Source organism: Manis pentadactyla, chromosome 15 (assembly GCF_030020395.1).
Source record: "Manis pentadactyla isolate mManPen7 chromosome 15, mManPen7.hap1, whole genome shotgun sequence".
Taxonomy (NCBI): Eukaryota; Metazoa; Chordata; class Mammalia; order Pholidota; family Manidae; genus Manis; species Manis pentadactyla.
The window spans coordinates 18,682,738-18,701,500 of record NC_080033.1 but is presented as its reverse complement, the minus strand read 5'-3'; the positions used below and the strand labels follow the sequence as shown (position 1 = coordinate 18,701,500).

At 47.2% G+C, this 18,763-nt stretch overlaps 1 protein-coding gene across 10 annotated transcripts in view; it reads left to right on the top strand.

The window, feature by feature from the left end:
• The window catches only part of LOC118918132 (collagen alpha-1(VII) chain-like), a 63,836-nt gene that overhangs the window by 30,363 nt on the left and 14,710 nt on the right, over positions 1–18,763 (top strand). For 3 of the 10 annotated variants that reach the window (XR_008994181.1, XR_008994178.1, XR_008994177.1), the window contains one exon: positions 13,131–15,218. The exons of 4 other annotated variants lie outside the window; for them this stretch is intronic. The gene's annotated coding sequence lies outside the window, so the exon portion shown is untranslated. Of the gene's footprint in view, positions 1–5,852; positions 6,072–13,130; positions 15,219–18,763 lie in introns of those variants that run through there. 3 more of the 10 variants (XR_008994180.1, XR_008994174.1, XR_008994176.1) reach the window with 1 other exon arrangement.

Below are 18,763 nucleotides of genomic sequence, written 5' to 3'. Positions count from 1 at the left end.
GAACACTTCCATCTATAGCAGTCCCTCCAAAATAGACTGTAGAGATGGTTTGTGGGAGGTAAATTCTCTCAGCTTTTGCTTATCTGGAAATTGTTTAATCCCTCCTTCAAATTTAAATGATAATCTCGCCAGATAAAGTAATCTTGGTTCCAGGCCCTTCTGCTTCATGGCATTAAATATATCATGCCACTCCCTTCTGGCCTGTAAGGTTTCTGCTGAGAAGTCTGATGATAGCCTGATGGGCTTTCCTTTGTATGTGATCTTATTTCTGTCTGTGGCTGCTTTTAGCAGTCTGTCCTTATCCTTGATCTTTTCCATTTTAATTACTGTGTGTCTTGGTGTTGTCTTCCTTGGGTCCCTTGTGTTGGGAGATCTGTGGATCTCCATGGCCTGAGTGACTATGTCCTTCCCCAGATTGGGGAAGTTTTCAGCAACTACCTCCTCAAAGACATTTTCTATCCCTTTTTCTGTCTTCTTCTTCTGGTCTCCCTATAATACGAATATTGTTCCATTTGGATTGGTCACACAGTTCTCTCAATATTCTTTCATTCTTAGAGATCCTTTTTTCTCTCTGTGCCTCAGCTTCTTTGTATTCCTCTTCTCTAGTTTCTATTTCATTTATCGTCTCTTCCACCATATCCAACCTGCTTTTAATACCCTCCATCATGCTCCTGAACAATTGGATCTCTGACCTGAATTCATTCCTTCGTTCTTGGATGTCTTTCCGTACCTCCACTAGCATGTTGATGATTTTTATTTTGAACTCCCTTTCAGGAAGAGGCACGAGGTCCATATCATTTAAATCTTTCTCAGGAGTTGTAGTAATAATTTTACTCTGGACAAGGTTCCTTTGGCATTTCATGTTTGTGTATGGCGCCCTCTAGTGTCCAGAAGCTGTAGTCTCTGGAGCTGCTCAGTCCCTGAAGCAATGTTGGGGGTCACAGGGGAGCAGTATTGGTGCCTGGGGGGTGGAAAGAGCTGTTCCCTGCTTCCCGGCTGCTGTGCCTGTCTCCACTGCCTGAGCCAGTGGGCCGAGCACACAGATATAAGCTTTTGTCCCAGAGCAGCCAGATATGGATCCCTGCTTTCCACAAGCAGCGGGAATCCCAGTCTCCCCAGTAACTCTGCTTGTCTCAGCTTTCCAACCCCGTAATCAGAAGAGTATGATGAAAGCACCATGAAATGTAGGTTTGTGCTCCCGGCACAGGACTCTGGAGCTAGGTATTCAGCATTCCCAGGCCTTCCACTCCCTCCCTGCTCCATTTCTCTTCCTCCCGCCGGTGAGCTGCGGTGGGGGAAGGGCTTGGGTCCCACGGAGCCACAGCTCTGGTACGTTACCCCATTCAGTGAGGTCTGCTCTTTTCTCCAGGTGTGTGCAGTCTGGTGTCATCCTCTTTCCTGTTGCTCTCTCAGGATTAGTTGCACCAACTATATTTTCTAATTGTATCCAGTTTTAGGAGGAAGCCTTTGCCTCTCCTCTCACGCCGCCATCTTTAATCCGAATCCTCTGTCTTCTTTTTATCTTTCCTTCATCATCATCTTCAGTATCTTCATCACTAATCATAGGAATTCAGAGCCAAGAGAGGAACTCATAAGTTTATATTAGTTAATTGTTGAGGCTGTTGACTTAAGAATGCCCCGGCTATCTGATCCTGTTAGTGATACCCTGCTGTAAGTTAATCTGCTTAAAATTGATACTACCGAGGGATTTAGACTTTATTGATTACATTTACTGGTAGACTCTGGCCTTTGTGTTGTGCTCATTGGGCCCTGAACAATATGGCCATTACCCTGAAGAGAGTGGGGCACCTTGTGGTACCAGATGATTTGAGGATTTTGGTTCTGGGAGGGCCACATAAAGTTGAGGATAAGAGGCATTGATGCTAAGATAATTGGTTTTGTTGTTTTACTTTTCCTTACTTTGCTATTTTGAGGCTAACATAATCAATGTTTGAAGTTTATGGAAGAAGAAGTGCTTTGAAAGTGCCAAGATACTATAGTAGATCCTGAAAATAATGTGGCCTATTGTTATACAGGTTCACACACACACGAGTCTTACCGCATTTCTAAAAAAATTTTTCTATTCTTTAAATCACAGTCTGTCAGGTGGGAAATAGAACTGTTGGACATGCTTTCCCAGGTTTCAATGTAGCAGATTCTGATTCAGTAGGTTTGGAGAGGAGCCTAAGATTCCCCATTTCTAACAGGCTCTCAGGTGATGCCGTTATTGCTGGTCTGGGAACCATTCTTTGAGTAGTAAGGGTTACAGGCTGGAGAAACACCACTGGTACAGGGGGAGGAAGAGAATCCAATAGAATGAACGGGAGTAGAAAGATAGGAAGATGAGCAGGGTGGTGCAGTATTAGAAATGTCATGGGGGATGTGGGGTGGTCAAGATGCCACACTGGGGAATGATCAGGGTAACAAGGAATGATGAAATCTGTTCATGGAATAACCACGATGATCTTCAAGAGAGCGGTTTCTGGAGTGAATAGAACTTGAATTACAGTAAGTTAAGTATGAGTGATCTGGGAGACAGTGGAGGTTCCAGGTGGAATTGAGTCATGCAAATTGTTGGTACCCAAGGGATGTAAGGATATAGGATGATATCAAATGATATAGTAAAGTGGATTAAATTGCTCCATCTCTTACTAGATTCAGAGTCAGGGAGTGTGGGCATCTGTGGGTTTGGTACATGTACACATACCAAAAGATACAGGTGACCATATTTAGATTTCTGTAGAAAGGGGAACAGAATAGAGAGATGCTGGACAGATAAGAAATAATTGAAGAAGGAAGTTGGAGATAGGGTTGAATGTATCATTTAAATTAGTCTTAGAAATAAGGCAAATGCATTTTTTCTCAGTATTAGAAAGAAAAAAATAATCAAGCTCTGGTTAAGATGGTACAGTGAGTTAATGCTTTGGTGCATCTCCTTTGCTCCAAACATGTTACAATGATAGAAAAGTATAAAAAGACATAGCTGGGCCCCAAAACATGATAAATAACCTGATGGATAAAAAAAAAATACAGAAATAAAAGGTGATTAATAGAGCTAAATTTATTCTCATGCTGGGTTCCAAGTCTGGAGGCAAAAAAACAAGGACAAGAATTTAGCTCCAGATGGATCTACAAAACTATATGTGCTCTGTATTATCAGGGGATCAGACTCATTGCTTGAAGCCATCAGCTGGGGACAAGTTCCCACACTGATGAAGAGTCTGAAAAAATGTTGCTACCCCCATCTGGAAATACAAGAAATAGGAAACTCTGAACCTAAGGAAGTGGGGAGAGAGGATAAAGATGTAGCCTTTGAGAAGATAAACTGAACCAAGCTGCTCAAAGAGCTGAATACTGTTGTGCTACTTTCCTAGTATTGGCAGAGGCTGCCATGCCATCATTATAGGATTGGTTCAAAACTGATGTTCTAAGAGTCTGGGTGGAAGTGGCAATAAAAACCACACACAAAAAAACATTAGATGATGATGAGTGAGCACAAAAGGAAAAAGGAAATGGAGGAAGAAAGGAAAGGAGGGAGGATGGGAGGGACAGAAGCCAGGAAAAAAAAAATCCTATGCAAAACGAGTTGAAATCCAAAAGCATGAAACACGTGAAAAAAAGTCTAATGATAAGGATGCTTGTTATGATGACTTAGTCAACAATGTTCTGGAAAGCCTAGCCAATGCAATAAGACAAGAAAAGAAACATAAGAATTGGGAATTCAGATGACTGCCTTTGTCATGAATGATATGATCACCCTACATAGAGTATCAAAGACCTCTAAAGTTAATGATAGAGTTCAGAAAAGTTGTTGATACAAGATCAGTAAACAAAATCAGTATATTCCCTAGGCATTTCTAGAAAATGTAACTGAAAACAAATCACATTTAAAATACTAAAAATGAAATAACACCAAGAAACGAAGCAAAAAAGTATGAATCTAACAAAGGGTATGCAAGTTCTTCTGGAAACATAGAAAACATTGTTAATATTATAAAAGATGAAAGAATAAATGGAATAGATATCTTCTTCATGGACAGGATGAACCAATATAATGAAGATGTTGATTCTCCCCCAAGTCTATAAATTAAATACAATCTCAGTAAAATCCCAGTAGGTTTTTGAAGATACTTCCTGATAAGGTTATTCTATAATTTATATGGAAGAATGAAAGACAATGAACAGCCAAGATAGTGTTTGAAAAGAAAATTTGAAAAAAGGGGAGTCGTTCCTTAATACATAAAAAGGCATTATAAAGTTACAGTAATTAAGACAGGGAGATAACTGGCCGAAGTATATATTTTTAGCACTCAGAAAACATACATGTGTAACTATATAGATATATAAATAGATGAACAGACAGACAGTAGAGGGGTTGTGGGTATGTGGGCATTTTTGATATGTCATTGTAAATTGATATTAAAGGGAATAGGTATTCAGTAAAACCACATGAGGAAAAATGAAGTTATACTTCCTACTAGTCACAAAATAAATGATAAATTCTGGGTTAAATTTAAAGGTAGAACTGTTTATTTTAAATAAGGCTTTTATTTGAAAATAATTTTAGGTATCCAGGCAGTTACAATAATAGCACAGAGAATTCCCTCATATCCCTCACTCAGTTTCTCCTATTGGAATTATCTATATCAACATGATACATTTATTACACTATGCATTATAGATTATAGTTTACATTATAAACTCAGTACTTATTCTGATATCACTAATTTTTCCCCAAATATCCTTTTTCCATTCCAGGATCAGCATTACATTTAATTTTCATGCCTCCTTCATGTCCTCTGGTCTAAGACAGTTTCTCAGACTTACCTTGTCCTTGATCACCTTCACAATTTTGAGGAACACTGGTCATTTTATGCAGAATGATTCCCAGTTCAGGCTTGTCAGTGGGGTCATGGGTTTTGGAAAGGAGGACCACAGGGGTGATCGCCACTCTTGTCATATCATATCAAGAGTATGTGCTTATCACATGACATCACTGATGATGCAAACCCCGATCACCTGGCTAAGAGAGTATTTGCCAGGATTCTCCACTCGAAAGTTGCCTTTCCTCCTGGCAAACTCTTTGGAAGGAACCTAATCAACACAATGCACATTCAAGGTAGGGCATGGATCTCCACCTTCCTGAGCAAGGAATCTCTACATAAATAACTTGCAATTCTCCTCTAAGGGAGATTGTGAAGTGCAGCATTTTTAAAGGAAAGGAGAATATCATTTGACTTTGAGGCGGGAAAGTCTTCTTAAGGTACAGATTAAATATAACAGAAAGGAAAAGATTAATGCCTTTGACTACATTAATTGAAAAACAAGTCTATATAAGATACCATACATAAAGTCAAAAGACAAGTCATAGACTGAGAGAACATAATTCCAATGCATGATTCCAACAGAGTTTGCATACAGAATTAATAAACTCCTGCAAAAAATATATATGTGTATATACATATGTGTGTGTGTGTGTATACATACACATATAATGGAAAACATGCAGATGTATATTGTGTGCATATATATATATTGTAAGATACACACATAGTGAGGAAAGGGTGTGAAGAGAGAGTTCACAGAACAGGAAACTCCAGTTGAGATGTTGTGCCACCTCAGCAGTAATCAGGGAAACGCACCCAAAGCTACGAGGAGCTAGTGTCTACCACACCACATACTGTTAGATATGAAGATTAAAGGGTAAGAAGTTCATCCATTTGGTGATTATAGAAATATGAGTTAGTATCATCACTTTGGGGGAACATTAAACAATACAGGGAAGGACTTATATACACTAAGGTATCGGGTTATCCTCTAAAGCCATTCTTCTTAAATATTTCTGTGCACAGAAATCGCCTCTTTGAAGAGCTTGTTACGATGCAGATGTTGCTCAGTGGGGGCTGAGGTTTCCCTTCTACTAAACTCCCCGCTGCTGCTGCTGCTGCTGCTGCTCCACATTCCGCACTTCGAGTGACAAGCCTCTAGAGTAGAGGGCAGAAAGGGCGGCCTGTGGACCCAGGACCAAATCTGGCTCCTGACTGTTTTGTAAATAAAGTTTTATTGGAACACGTTCATTTGTTTACATGTTGTCTATGGCTGCTTTCAGACTACAGTGGCAGAATTTAGTTAGTAGGAACAGAGGCACTATGATTTGTATAAAGATAAAGGTTAAAATATTCATTATCTGACCCTTTACGGGAAAAAGTTTGCCAGCTGCTGCTCTAGAGAAGCTCTCCCACCTGCACAGAAAGAGGCTTGTGAAATAATATTCTTTGTAACTTTTTTTGGAATAATGACAAAATGGAAATAAGCATCAGTTGGCAGAACAGGCAGATAATTTGTGGCATATTCACATAGTGGACTACATCAGTTAAAATTAACGAATAAGAGCAATGTATATCAACACAAATAAGTCTAGAAGACACCCCTTGTTTTGAAGTTTAAACCAAGGTAAAACAATACTATAATTTGCTTATGGATATATACCTATGTAGCAAAATGATTAAAAGATGCCCGGAAATGATAATTGCCTATTTCAGGCCAAGGGTTACTCTTTGGTGGAGGGAAAGAGGGGGAACATGCTCACGGATGGACTCTCAGGGGTTCTCCACCATACTGTGATGTGTTATTTCAAAAAATGTGGGAAGAAGATATCAAAATATTAACATTGTTAATGCTGAACAGTGGGCACGTGGTTTTGATACTCTTTACCTTCTGATATTTCATCTATTTGAAACATTCGTAAAGAGTAAAAAGGAATCAAGAAAGGAAAATTTATACTGAATATAAAGATGGGGAATTTGAAAGGCAGGGAGAGGAATGGAAATAGAGAAAAGTTATTAATACCTGAGGCTCTCTCTCCTCTCAATTAAGCAATAGGAGATGTTTGGGGATTACACACTGTCCCTTATATAGTTAATTTTGAGAATGGTGAACAGGTTTTGCCATGTGACTAATTTGACTCTGTGGCTTACGGGAGTATTTTGATATTAAGGTGTCACTTCATCCATTTCTATGCGGAGTGAATGGAATTTCCCTTTCTCCAGGGCTATCATTTCACTCCTCAAAGTCAAGGTCAGCGTGCTGTTGGGACAATGTCAGCACGCCAAGGGTGAAGCTCCCAGGCACATCTTTCTCCATTTGGGTCCAATGGAATACCCACCTTGCAATACCCACCAGGGAAGCGTCGTCAGAGCCTACGAGATTCTTTTAGGGACAGCCTTTCACTTTCGTCTGAGAATCTCAGTGTTCCCTGTCCTTTCATCTCCCCAGGGTGTAGATGCCCTCCCACTTCCTCTGGGCACGATTCCATAAGGTAAATCACACCTGAGGTGCGCCCAGCCTCGGCCCCCTCCCTCAGAGCACCCGAATGCAGCTGGAACCGGACTTGCCCCCGGGCCCAGGCATCTCATTTTGCCAGCAGTACTGAGGCGGCTTTGCAGGCAGGAGGTGCTGCGTTTGATGTTGGGCGTCTCAGCTTCACACTCTTCTTCATGAAGTACATCCGGGCCATTTCAAGTCCAAAGACATTTCCGTGAACTACAGAACCCTGTGTAGCTTGTTTTCTATTATAGGGATAGGAGAACACTTTGGGTCAAATCATGCCCCGTGAACTAGAACAGCTATATTAAAAAGTCCTGATAGCTGGCACTTGACAACCTGTGGTCAGCCAGCTGATGGCACAAATGCCACCTTTCCACCAACAATAGCTTCATAAATGGCCTCTAGCATGTTTTCTTATTGGAAACCTGGTTTCGAACACAATGGCCTCTTACCCAAACTCTCTCCCCCTTTCTGAGATGTCTGTTCCTCTCATGTAGGTTTCTAGTCACTTTTTTGTAACTCTAAACGCTGACTCGAAGGAGCACAATCTGTTGTTATAGGGACAGTCACCAAGGCTCGGTGAGATGGCACTTCCCTAATCTCTAATATGCAGCCCATGTTTACTGTAACACACAAGCATAGCACACAGCTTTATGTTTGTTGTAAAGTTTTAACTTGAATGCTACGACTAACCGTGTGGGTGTTGTCAATAAGTGGAGGGTCGGAGGGAGTGTGGGCACATGGCAATCTGTCTACACCGAGGGGTCACTGCCTTGCTGTAGCTGCTTGTCGCTGTCCCAGCAGAGCCAGAACACTTGCATCTCAAAGGGAAGCTGGAAAGGGGGATATTTTCATGTTGGCAACTTCGTCAGCAGTTTTATTTTTTAATTTATGCTGAAAAGAGCCACATATGACCTATAGGTTAAGTTTGGCAACCTCAGAGCAACACAGGAAAAGATCTAAGGGTTTTGAGCAAGCTGGCTTATGGTCTGTAAGCCTGGATGTCTGGGTCTCACCCGCCTAGGTCATTGCTATTGAATCTTACGGCAGGAGAAGAAAGCACTTAAATTGAAAAAAGCAGTAGCCACACCAGGAGGCCAAGGTATAGAATAAAGTAAAGTAACATCCATATTCTAGGAATCTTTTTCCCCATGACCTTGAGGAGGTCACCACGGAGGGAGGAAACAGGCAAGAGGTGGCTCTGCGGGAGCTTTTCTTTGCCCTGATACATTTTCCTGCCCCTTCCTGCTCCTGCAGTGGCCTCCGGAGAGAGTTCTGGGTGAACGCTTGGCTTCCAGGGGTATTCCAGATACTTCACACTCTTGCTATGGGTGTGACTATGTTCTGAATAGTTGCTCTTCTCTCCAAACCCAATATTATCTCTCTTTCCTCCAGTTTGCTTTTCATCTCTCTTAAGCTAAACTCCCAGAAGTAATATTGAACCCAAGGAGTCAATGTGTAGATAGAGTTTGGGACGCCTTTCTTGGAGGCCCTCAGTACCTGCAAAGCGTTGTTGTGAGAGTGGAGGTTGTGGCAGGCCAGTGGCAGCAGAAAGTGAGACCGCCTGGGGCAGTCCTGGCCCGGCGTGTGCTGCGTGGTAGGCCGTGCCCGGGCACCGGGTGCTCATCTCCCTGGCTAGGGTGGCAGTTAGGCAGGAAAGAAAAGTCTAGCCTCGCAGGAGGAGCCAGACAGAAAGCCCTGCTTGGCCTGGAGAACGTCCCCACCGCTGTGGCTTTGACCTCCATTTCAGCCTCCTTTTCCTGGATATTGATTTTCAACACAAGGAAGTCATCTTGCCGTGTTCATTATAAGGACTTTTGAGTTATAAAGAGCTTGGTTCAATATCGGACTCTGACACAAAGTGAACTTGCTGTATATATGTTATCAGTATAATAACACATATTAGTATAATTGGTATAACATATATATTATTGAACCTTAGTTTTCCCACATCTAAAATGGAGTTAAGCATAACCTTTTAAAGATATTGGGGGAGACTGAGTTAACTGGAGGCAGTGCCCAGCCCTGTCACTAACTTAGGTAGATCTCGGCATTCCGGAGTGATCGTGATGCGTCTGATGGTCGGATTATCATAGCTGAGCATTGCTTAAGCACCCTTCTTCAGGCCATATCTCCGCACAGTATGGCCCAAAACATTTCACCTCCTCCTACCCCATGGCGCAAGGTGGGGAGGCTGTGGCGAGAATGCCCACTGGCCAGGGTGGTGCGGAGTTGTCTCTCTGGACAAGGATCTGAAGGGCTCTGTGCACCCCGTTCTCTGTTGCTAAGCTGTCCACGACCTCAGCACCGGGACCCCCATGTATTTCAACGCACTCTTGAGTATGAAGTGCTTTGCTCACAGCCTGTGCTATGTGAGTGATAAGTGTCATTGTGATACAGGGATTTTAAGTTGATGAATGAATATATTGGAGGAAAATAATCCAGTAGAGCTCCATGTGGTACTGGGCCTTTTATCCAGGCCGTAACCTGAACCACTTTTTGGAGTTAGGTAGTCAAATTACCATGTCAGCTAACGAAAGGAAGCAGCAGGGATGGAAGGGGAGACCTTGAGATCCAGAGTGGGATGAAGGGTGTGAAGCTGGAAGGCACAGGGGGTTTTCTCACTGGTGGGTGCTGGAGGCTGGTGGCCCTGATCTCTCAAGACCAGAGTGCAGGGATGGGGCTGGGGTGAAACCCCAGAGAAGGGGAGATGAAGAGGGTCTGGGAGATGGTCAGAAAAACAGAGGTTTGCAGGTCTGGGCCACCTGTCCTATTGCCCAGCCACAGCAGCCGGTCCTTCTCTTGCTGCGGTGACTACTGAAGGACTTGCCTTTGAAGATACAACCTGCTTTTGGCCCAACGGGCTTGGCTGCAGAGCCTGTGATCCAGTCCTATGGGTGCTCAGCCCTCCTGCCCCCCATCGCTGCCTTCCCAGCTCTGCTCCCTTTCCCAGATGAGCCCAGAGCCTCTGGCTCACCTCCCAGGAAACATGTACCTACACAGTCCCCCAGAGACCGGGTTCTCTGTGAACCCGAGGGTCTACAACTAACTTTGTGCCAGATGACTTTGGAGAAAGCTGTTGACAGATGGTGAAGAAGGTTAGACCTGGGGGTCCATGGGCCACAGGTGGGCGAGGCCTTCTATGGAGGTGTATGGAGGTGTGTTTGCCCTGTCCTTCCTGCCACCCCTCCGGCCCTTTCCGAGTCAGTGTCCACGGTGGCCCTGGCCTCCCTGCCCTGCCTGCAGCAGATGCATTTCCCTTCCCGGAGGCTTTGGAGCGGTGCCTCTTACGCCATCAGGATTCAGCATTTAGAATCTTGGGAAGGCTCCACCTGGGAAAGGGTTCCAGAGAAAACAAGCTTCAGATCCCGGCTGATATGGGAAAGGGCTCATGTTCATGGACACAGCTTCAGGGACCTTGGCAGACGCTTAGGCAGGCCTGGCCCCTGCTTTTAATGGATTCGACATGGAGCCTTCCAGGGCCCACGGTGCTGCATGGCCTCCAAGGGCCATTTCACTCTCTAGCTGTACTGACATCACTGTGACAGGAGGTGTAGTCGCGGGGTCTGCAGTGAACCAACCACAGCTTCTGTTCTTTCTACCGCTTATGCCCTAAGTCCAGGGAGATGTTAAGGGGCCTAACACCCCCTCTTGTCTCCTCCTTATCTTCCCCTATTAAGTTGTTTCCCTCTCAGAAATGAGCTGTGTTTCTTCTATGGCAGAAAACGGGCCTGAAAGAGGGTCTGGGGACCTGCAGGATCATGGCCCCAGTCCCCAGAATCGCCTTCCAGCCCCAGAAATGGCGTCCAGAGTAGCAGTAACGGGATGAGGTCAGGGTGCTCTGGCCCAAGGAGGGAAGGGAGGCGAGCATGTTAGGGAAAGGGCGGGGCGGAGTTCCTGGGGGTGGGCAGTCTTCTCTGATTCCCAGGCCCAGTTCTTTAATGCCACTGTGTGATACTCAAGAGGACCACGTATGTAGATTTTGTGCATACAATAAACCAAGTAAAGCCCCTACAGGTAAAGTGAGGGCAGGAGCAGGGAACACCTGGATTTCTGTTTCTGGCATTGTGCACTTAAGAAAAACACTCCCCCATGTTTTTGTCCTTGGGGCTTCATACTGACCATTGACTTCCCCGTGTCTGCCTCTTCTGCCAGGGGTCTTTTCAAACATAGACAGTCATGGGATATTAAACTGGAAGGACAGTAGCGATCATCTAGTCCCGTCACCTCACTATGTATATGAGGAACCTGAGGTCCAGAGTGGGGAAGTGTCTTACCCGAGGTCACATGGTGAGTTACCTCCTTCGACGTCTTTGTGTGCAGTACAGACCCCTCCCTGCCACCAATTTTGATTCTTCAGCTCTTAAGACCTCATGAAGTCTCCATATATCCCAGAGGACTAAGGGATGACTAGGCTCCTGGTGTAGAATTGGTACTAAAATCCCTTCGTTCAGAGGAGTCTCCCAGGGAGCATACGTCATAGGGCCCAGGTGAGAGGTGTGAGACGGTCAAGAGAGGGAACGTGGCTTGGAGAGAAGCAGTGGTGTCACAGACCTCCTGGCAGGCTGCCCAGACCAATGGCTTCCTTCCCTTCTGCCTCCACCCAAGGGAGCCCTTGCCCCATGTTAGCAGAGGGAACCTATCATGGAAACATCTCATTTTGAAATTGAGCCTCCCTCTAAACATGATGTTATAGACAGGGAAGTGCCCTCTATCTTCACCAGTCTGACCCCACTCCCTGCGGATGGAGGACTCCTAACATCCAGGACGACTTAACTCTGTTTGGACCATAATATGTCCTGGGAATGAGGAGAGGCCCGTCTCCGTGCAGCCAACTCAGTCTCTTTCCATCATGTCCCCCCAACATCCAGCTGCTCATTATGCCCTTCACATGCCTGCACATGTAGCTCGTATCAAATGGTAGGCTTGGTCCTGTCTTGTTTGCACACTTTACAGACATTATTTTGTGACATTATTGTAATCTGGTGTCGATTGAGAAACCTTGTTCTGGAGGTGTGATGGGGAACACCCCACATCTGTGGACATCCTAATTCAGTCCATGACAGAGTGGCCAGAAAGTCGCTGAGCAGTCATGGAAGGGCTCCTTACTTGGGGCAGCCCTTGGCCTGGCGGCCACAATGTCACTCCTCCAGGGTAATTCCTTTCCCCATAGCACTTGGAATTATGAGAAGGCTGAGAGATGAGCTATCATTTCCTGAACCTTCCACTGACCTGGTGAAAAGTCAATGACAGAGAGCTTGTAGGCTTAGAAGCACAGCCCCCCCACTCCCGGGTGGGGTCAAAGGTGGACCATACAGTTCCAGCCTCTAAGATTAGCAATGGCCCCGTGGTGTCCCTGAAGAATGTCCGTTCTGAGAAAGCGTTCTCCTCTCACCCCTTTGCCCCTCAGTGACCCTCGTGGTTAAACCCCTTTCCCACCTGTCAGCTTATCAGCAGGGGCCCCCCCACTTAGATGAGGCTATTCCCACTCATCTGTGATGGTCCAAGTCCCAGCCCCCATATATTTGCTCACTTCCCTTCCTCGGTTCAGTGGAGGCAGCAGCAAAACGGAGGGGTCCCAGTGCCTCTGGCCGTGCGTGGCTTTCGGTCAGCCCCTCCTCCTGTCCCTGCCTCTCACGCACAGTTCGCTTGGCCGTTCCCAATACACCTGTGTGCATACCTCCAGCTCTTCCCCCCTTTTGAGCCCCCTCTCTGTTTCGCCTCCTAGTTTGGATCCTCTTTGGGGATTTTGGTTTTTACTTTATTTTGCTTTTTTCTGTTTTTCTGTTTTTGTTTTTTTATAGGTTTCAGAGAAATTATGTTGAATCCAATAAGCCTTCCCGGACATACATTCCAAGCCTCTTAACCAAGGCATCTATGTTGACGATGTCAATGTTTATTTCAGCAAAGGACTTCATGGCTTTTAAAAACTTCTTTTAAGCCTCCATATTCTGATGTCACCTTGGTAGGCGGGGCCCTCTGAGAGCGGGCGGAGAGGGGGGCGGGGAGCTCTAGGCCCCTTGTCTTTGGATCCGGGAATGCTAAGTAGAAACTGCATGAACCACCGGTGCCCCCCGCACCCTTTCCACCACCCAGCCCGGTGTTTCCCCGTCCACCACGGGCAGGCTGCCCCTTCCCTCCAGTCAGCACTGTGCTCCTCTTCTTCTGGCCTCTGAGGCAGCCCCTGCCACCCATCTTTAGAGCCAATAAAGAGAATTAAACACCTGTGCACCAGGAGGCATCTTTTACACCCACTAGACATTCTCTGGCTTTCCAAAAACAACCCAACCAGCACGAGAAAGCTGATGAGGCCCAGCCGTGCTCTGGCTTCACTTGCCCTGCTTGGAAGCGTGGGGTCTCCCTGGCTCTCCCTTGGACACCAGGCTCTCTTAGCGACCTCATCGCCCTGCAGCCTCCAGTGGGGAAGAGCCTCTAAGCGGAGGTGGAGACGGCGTGGTGAGAGGAGGGGGGAGCCGGGCTCAAGTGTTGGCACCAGATTAGGCCTCAGAGGAAAAGAATGGAAACCAATCATTGTCTGTATTTGTTTTGGTGGAGAAAACCATCCCTTTTTTTTGGACACATATCCCCCCTACTCCCTCTTCTCTCTGGAATGGTTCACAGTGAGTGTGATGTTAGAAAACTCCTTGGAGAGGAAGATTTCTCCAGGGCTGCTCCTTGGCCCCTAGAGCTGCAGTTCCGACAAGCTTTGGCTGCGGGAGGTCCTGCCTGTGAACTGACCGTGCCTCTAGGACCACAAGGGACCGAGGGAATCAGGGACCGAGGCCCTTCCTGCTTGTCCATGATCCCGGGATCTCTTCCCCCCACTTTCACTTATTCTTGACTCTGAGAACTTTTGGAACCAATGGAATCACCATTTCAAAGCCAAGATGAACTGAAGGGGGAGAGAAGTAAGACTTGGCCTCCTCCAGCCCCTCTCGCGGCACCAATGGAAGTGTCATCCTATTCTCTAGTCAATGTATGTGTTCACTTTGCTTGCTTTGACCCATGCCTTACTCCAGGGCCACCCTCTCCCAAAGACGGGGTTTGTGTCCCCTGTTTTCAGCTAATCCACTGGGGAGAGAGCGGGGGATGCCTTCGCCTGCTCCGACAGGACAGGCACAGCGGTGGGGCCTGAACTGCTCCCAGGTCTGCAGCCATGTTGGCTCAGTGCCCTTCGGGCTCGGCCTGCTCCCCGCAACCCGTGGTGCCTCCCTCGTGGGAGGTCAGCCCAGGCTGGAGCAGGGGGCCTCCCACGGATGACTCTTAGGACTGAACGGTGGTGGTTCTTAACCTGCTAAGTTTTGGAGTGGAGTCGCACGACTATAGATAGCAGATTCTCTGCCTCTGGCAAATTTACATGGGAATTAAGATCCCCACTTAGGATTTTCCTTCCTGGGTCCTGTGGATGGTGGTTCTTCATGCCAGGTCCTCAGCCTGAATCTGCGGATACCTCCACGGGGTTTAAAAACAAAACTTTTTCCAAGTTCTTGCCCCATATCTGGGTGACCTCCCAGGCAGCTGAATCCCCAGAGTGTCACATGGGGATTCAGGTTCTCTCCAGGGCCTTGAGGTGTGTGTTTCTTCAGCCCCTCCCAGCTCCCCACCATCCTGCTCCCCAGTGCTTCCCGCCAGGCTGTCCCCCATCATGTCCTGCTGACCCTTTGGGCCAGGGCCACCTCCTGAGTGTGGCCTTAAGGAGTAAGCTTGAGGATGATGCTTTTTAATTATTGTAAATCATTACCTCATTTCCAGCCTCCGAGGCTCCACCCATCCCAGCATCTTCTATCCTGCCATTTTCCTCACCTTGTGCTATGACAATGGGGTGTTGTGTTTCCACAGAGACTTATAGGAGTGTTCAGTGTATAGTTTCTTAATAAACACTTTATTTTCTAATGAAATGACTGGATCAGACCTCTTATTTGGCAATTTTGCAAATAATATTAATGATACAGGAATTCCAGACTGCCCACATTTTTGTTTTCCTATTTTACAGTTACTTTTAAAGGTGTTTCTTCACTCAGACCTCAGTCTTCAAAGAAAGCTGTTTACAGTCATTTCCACTGGGTGCTTTCATTGAGATCCCTCCAGACAGGTCAAGTCCATCTAGGGAAGTGTTTCCTCATCCTACTGAAGAAGGAATTAGAGATACAGAGAGGTTCAGTGGGTCACCCAGGGGCACACAGCACAAGAGGCAGAGGCCAGATTCAAACCTGACACCTCCAGACATGACTCAGGCCATTGAGAACCTTGGTGGCTGTGAGACTGTGCTGTTTGAGCAGCTGTGACTTACAGAGACCCTCTCTTCTGAGCTGTTGCATAAGGGGATTTGGGAGTAGGGTTGAGGGACCCTTCATCTCTGGTGCACCAGCAAACCAGTGGGAATTTCCCTCAGATGGAGTGGAGTGGTATCTTCCCTGCGGATCTTGGGGAAGTGACCTTGTCCGGGGGAAGAGGAGCTCTGGACCTGCAGGTCAATCTGCTGAGCTTTCAGGAACACCCCCTACACACACACACACACACACACACACGTACTTGGGGAGGCCAAACTCTCACGGCCAGTCTCACGTGGGCTGCCAGAAGGGGGCAGGCAAAAGAGTCCTGGGATCCTATCAAGAGCAGAATGCTGCCCCCGGGGTTCCTGGGCCCTGACCCAGCTAGAAATGCCTTCGCTAACTCACAATACCTCCCTGTTAGCAGGTAGGGACTCTGTATGAGGGAGCAAAAACAGGGACAGGGGCTGGGGAAGAGTTCCCGGTTGGATTTGAACCCTTCATTGGGCCCAGAAGGCTTTGATGGAGCTTGCTTACTGAGCAAGTAAAGGAGACGCAGGGAGAGTAAGTTGGGTGAGCTTAAGGTAGAAGTCCGGCGGAGGACTGACCAGGCTTGGGGTGGTATTTTGTCTACCTACTCTTACTCAGTCTCCTCTTTAAGTATGATTTGGTTTGAACCCCCCACCCCCAACCCAAATGGACTTTCCTCTTCCCTAGAGTGGCCGGCTAGGGGGTTGTCCCAGCACCTAGTGAGAGGCACTTTTTGCCCATGAGGAAGCTGAGGCTCAGAAAGATTCAATAACTAGCCCGGGTTTCACAGCCTGTGACCAGCAGAAAGCAATGCCGACAGGGGGCACTCCTTGATACACCTCTTCCCTAGAGCGGCCTGGCTAGGGGGTTCTCAGTGGTTCTGGGGTTGGAACAGGGATGCCCCAAGAGCTGGAATTGTCCTTAGGACCATGGGGATGCATGGGTGCAAGGGGAAACTTTCGTTTTTATTAACAGAGATTTGAGCTTTGCTCGTCCTGATGCAAAGAGCCTGTTGATGCATGAACAGAAACGCCCCTGAGAAGATGAGAGGCAAAAGCTCACAGCTCAGGAGGAGGGCATCAGCCATGTGGAGTTCATCCATTGTATCTGAGACAAGAGGAAAGATTCGTCCATTGTATCTGGAGATAAGGAAGGAAAGGAGTTCTTGTCTGGTGGCTTCTGTTTTGCCTATAAAGTGTAAGGCAAGGCCGAGTGCTGTGAGTGTGAAGCTTTGGGGAGAGTGGAGAAGGTCTGAAATAGCAGGGGAAGAGGCTACGGCAGATGGTGGAAGCGTGGAAAAGCTGCCAGGTGGGACGGGGACTCACGGAGAATGCAGGGCAATGTCTATTGTCCAGGACTCTGTTTTCTGTGTTTTCCTACTGGGCCCTGAAGTGCCGTGGCCTTTACTCCAGTGTGAGAGCCTGTGGAGAAGGCAGAGCCCGTGGGGGTAAATGGCATCCAGAGCGCAGGACAGACCTGGGCTCAGCCCAGAAGGACGCTGGCGTGGAAGGGTTCCGTGCCCGGAGGCTCAGGGAACCAGCCAGACCCGCAGCTCCCTGGCCTTCTGGGTCTGGAGTCTCACCCACAGGATGTCACAGCGGCTTTCTTGGGCTCAGGCTTACCTTCTGGCGCTGTGTCACGGGTTCTCCGCTGACACAGGCCGTGAGTCCGGTGTGCTTACCAGGTGCTCTTAGGTCTCCATTTGGTGGGGAGGGTGAAGGGCGGTGGTTCTGAACCATCTTCACTGAATCTTGGAGACTGGGAACCCTCCGTGTAGGACAGTGGTGGAAACAGGTGCAGGGCCTTCCAGGGACATGGTCAGAGAGGACCTGAGTCTTTCATCAGGGTGATGTGGCCAGAATTGGGGACTCGTTGCCAGGTTTCAAAGAATGGGTTCACCCGTGACTCATTAATAATCCTTGTTATGTGGAACTTACGAAGCGCTTACTCAGAGGCAGGCGTATTTTGCCCAGGAAGAAGCCAAGGCCCGAAAGAGTCAAAAACTAGCCCGGGTGTTCACAGCCTGCGAATAGCAGAACCAGTGTGGACCCGAGCTCTCCTGGACGTCAGAGTGCCCTCGGCCTCTCTGCTGCCCTGTACAGCATCCTGGCTTCTGTTCCTGGAGGGCTGCAGTCCTGGGGGCTGCACAGTCACCATCCCCGCTGCCCCCACTCCCAGATGAAGAAGTCTCTCAGGGCTCTTGGGGCTGGACGCCATCCCTCACTTCCTTCCGGAACCACTGGAGCACAGTGGTTTTAAAGACTTCCCGGGAACAAGTGTCTACAATGTTCTCTTCTCACCCACTCTAACATTTAGGGATCCTGGGTACCTGAAAGTGCGATTGGTCTTAGATCTAAGGTTAATTACTACCCGGCTTGCAGTTGGTGAGATTCCCAAGCAGACAGCAGTGGTGTCTTTGATGTTGGGGAGGACTTGCTGGGTGAGACACACCTGACCTTCAGGATGGTCCGTGAGGCTGCCCAGGTCTGGGCAGGTGTGAGCAGATTCAGACGGGAAGGTAATGGGAGGTAGGAATGCCTTGCCTGACTTTCCTACCCCAATTTGAACTTTCTTCACCCAAGTCTGAGACCTCCTTGTGTGTGGAAGTTCAGCCATGTGCTTCTCACCCCAGAAAAGAACAAAAAGTTCGCCTCTGGGCTGCCCTGTCTCGCCCCTCCTGTGTGGGAATTCCTTTCTGTGGGCAACCTCCCAGCAGCCTCATCCTCACCTCCACCTCCCCAGTGACAGGTGTGACCTCACACAGGTGTGACCGGCTGCAACACCTGTCCTGGTTCGGCCCCATTCCTGCAGGTCAAGCCCAGGAGTGCGCCATATACAAACGTGGAACACCAAAGGAACCTTGTCCAGAGTAAAATTATTACTACAACTCCCAAGAAAGATTTAAATGATATGGACCTCGTGACTCTTCCTGAAAGGGAGTTCAAAATAAAAATATTCTAATGGAGGTATGGAAAGACATCCAAGAACTCAGGAATGAATTCAGGTTGGACGTCCAATCATTGAAGAGCAAGATGGAGGGTATTAAAAGCAGGTTGGATATGGTGGAGGAGACAATAAATGAAATAGAAACAAGAGAAGAGGAATACAAAGAAGCTGAGGCACAGAGAGAAAAAAGA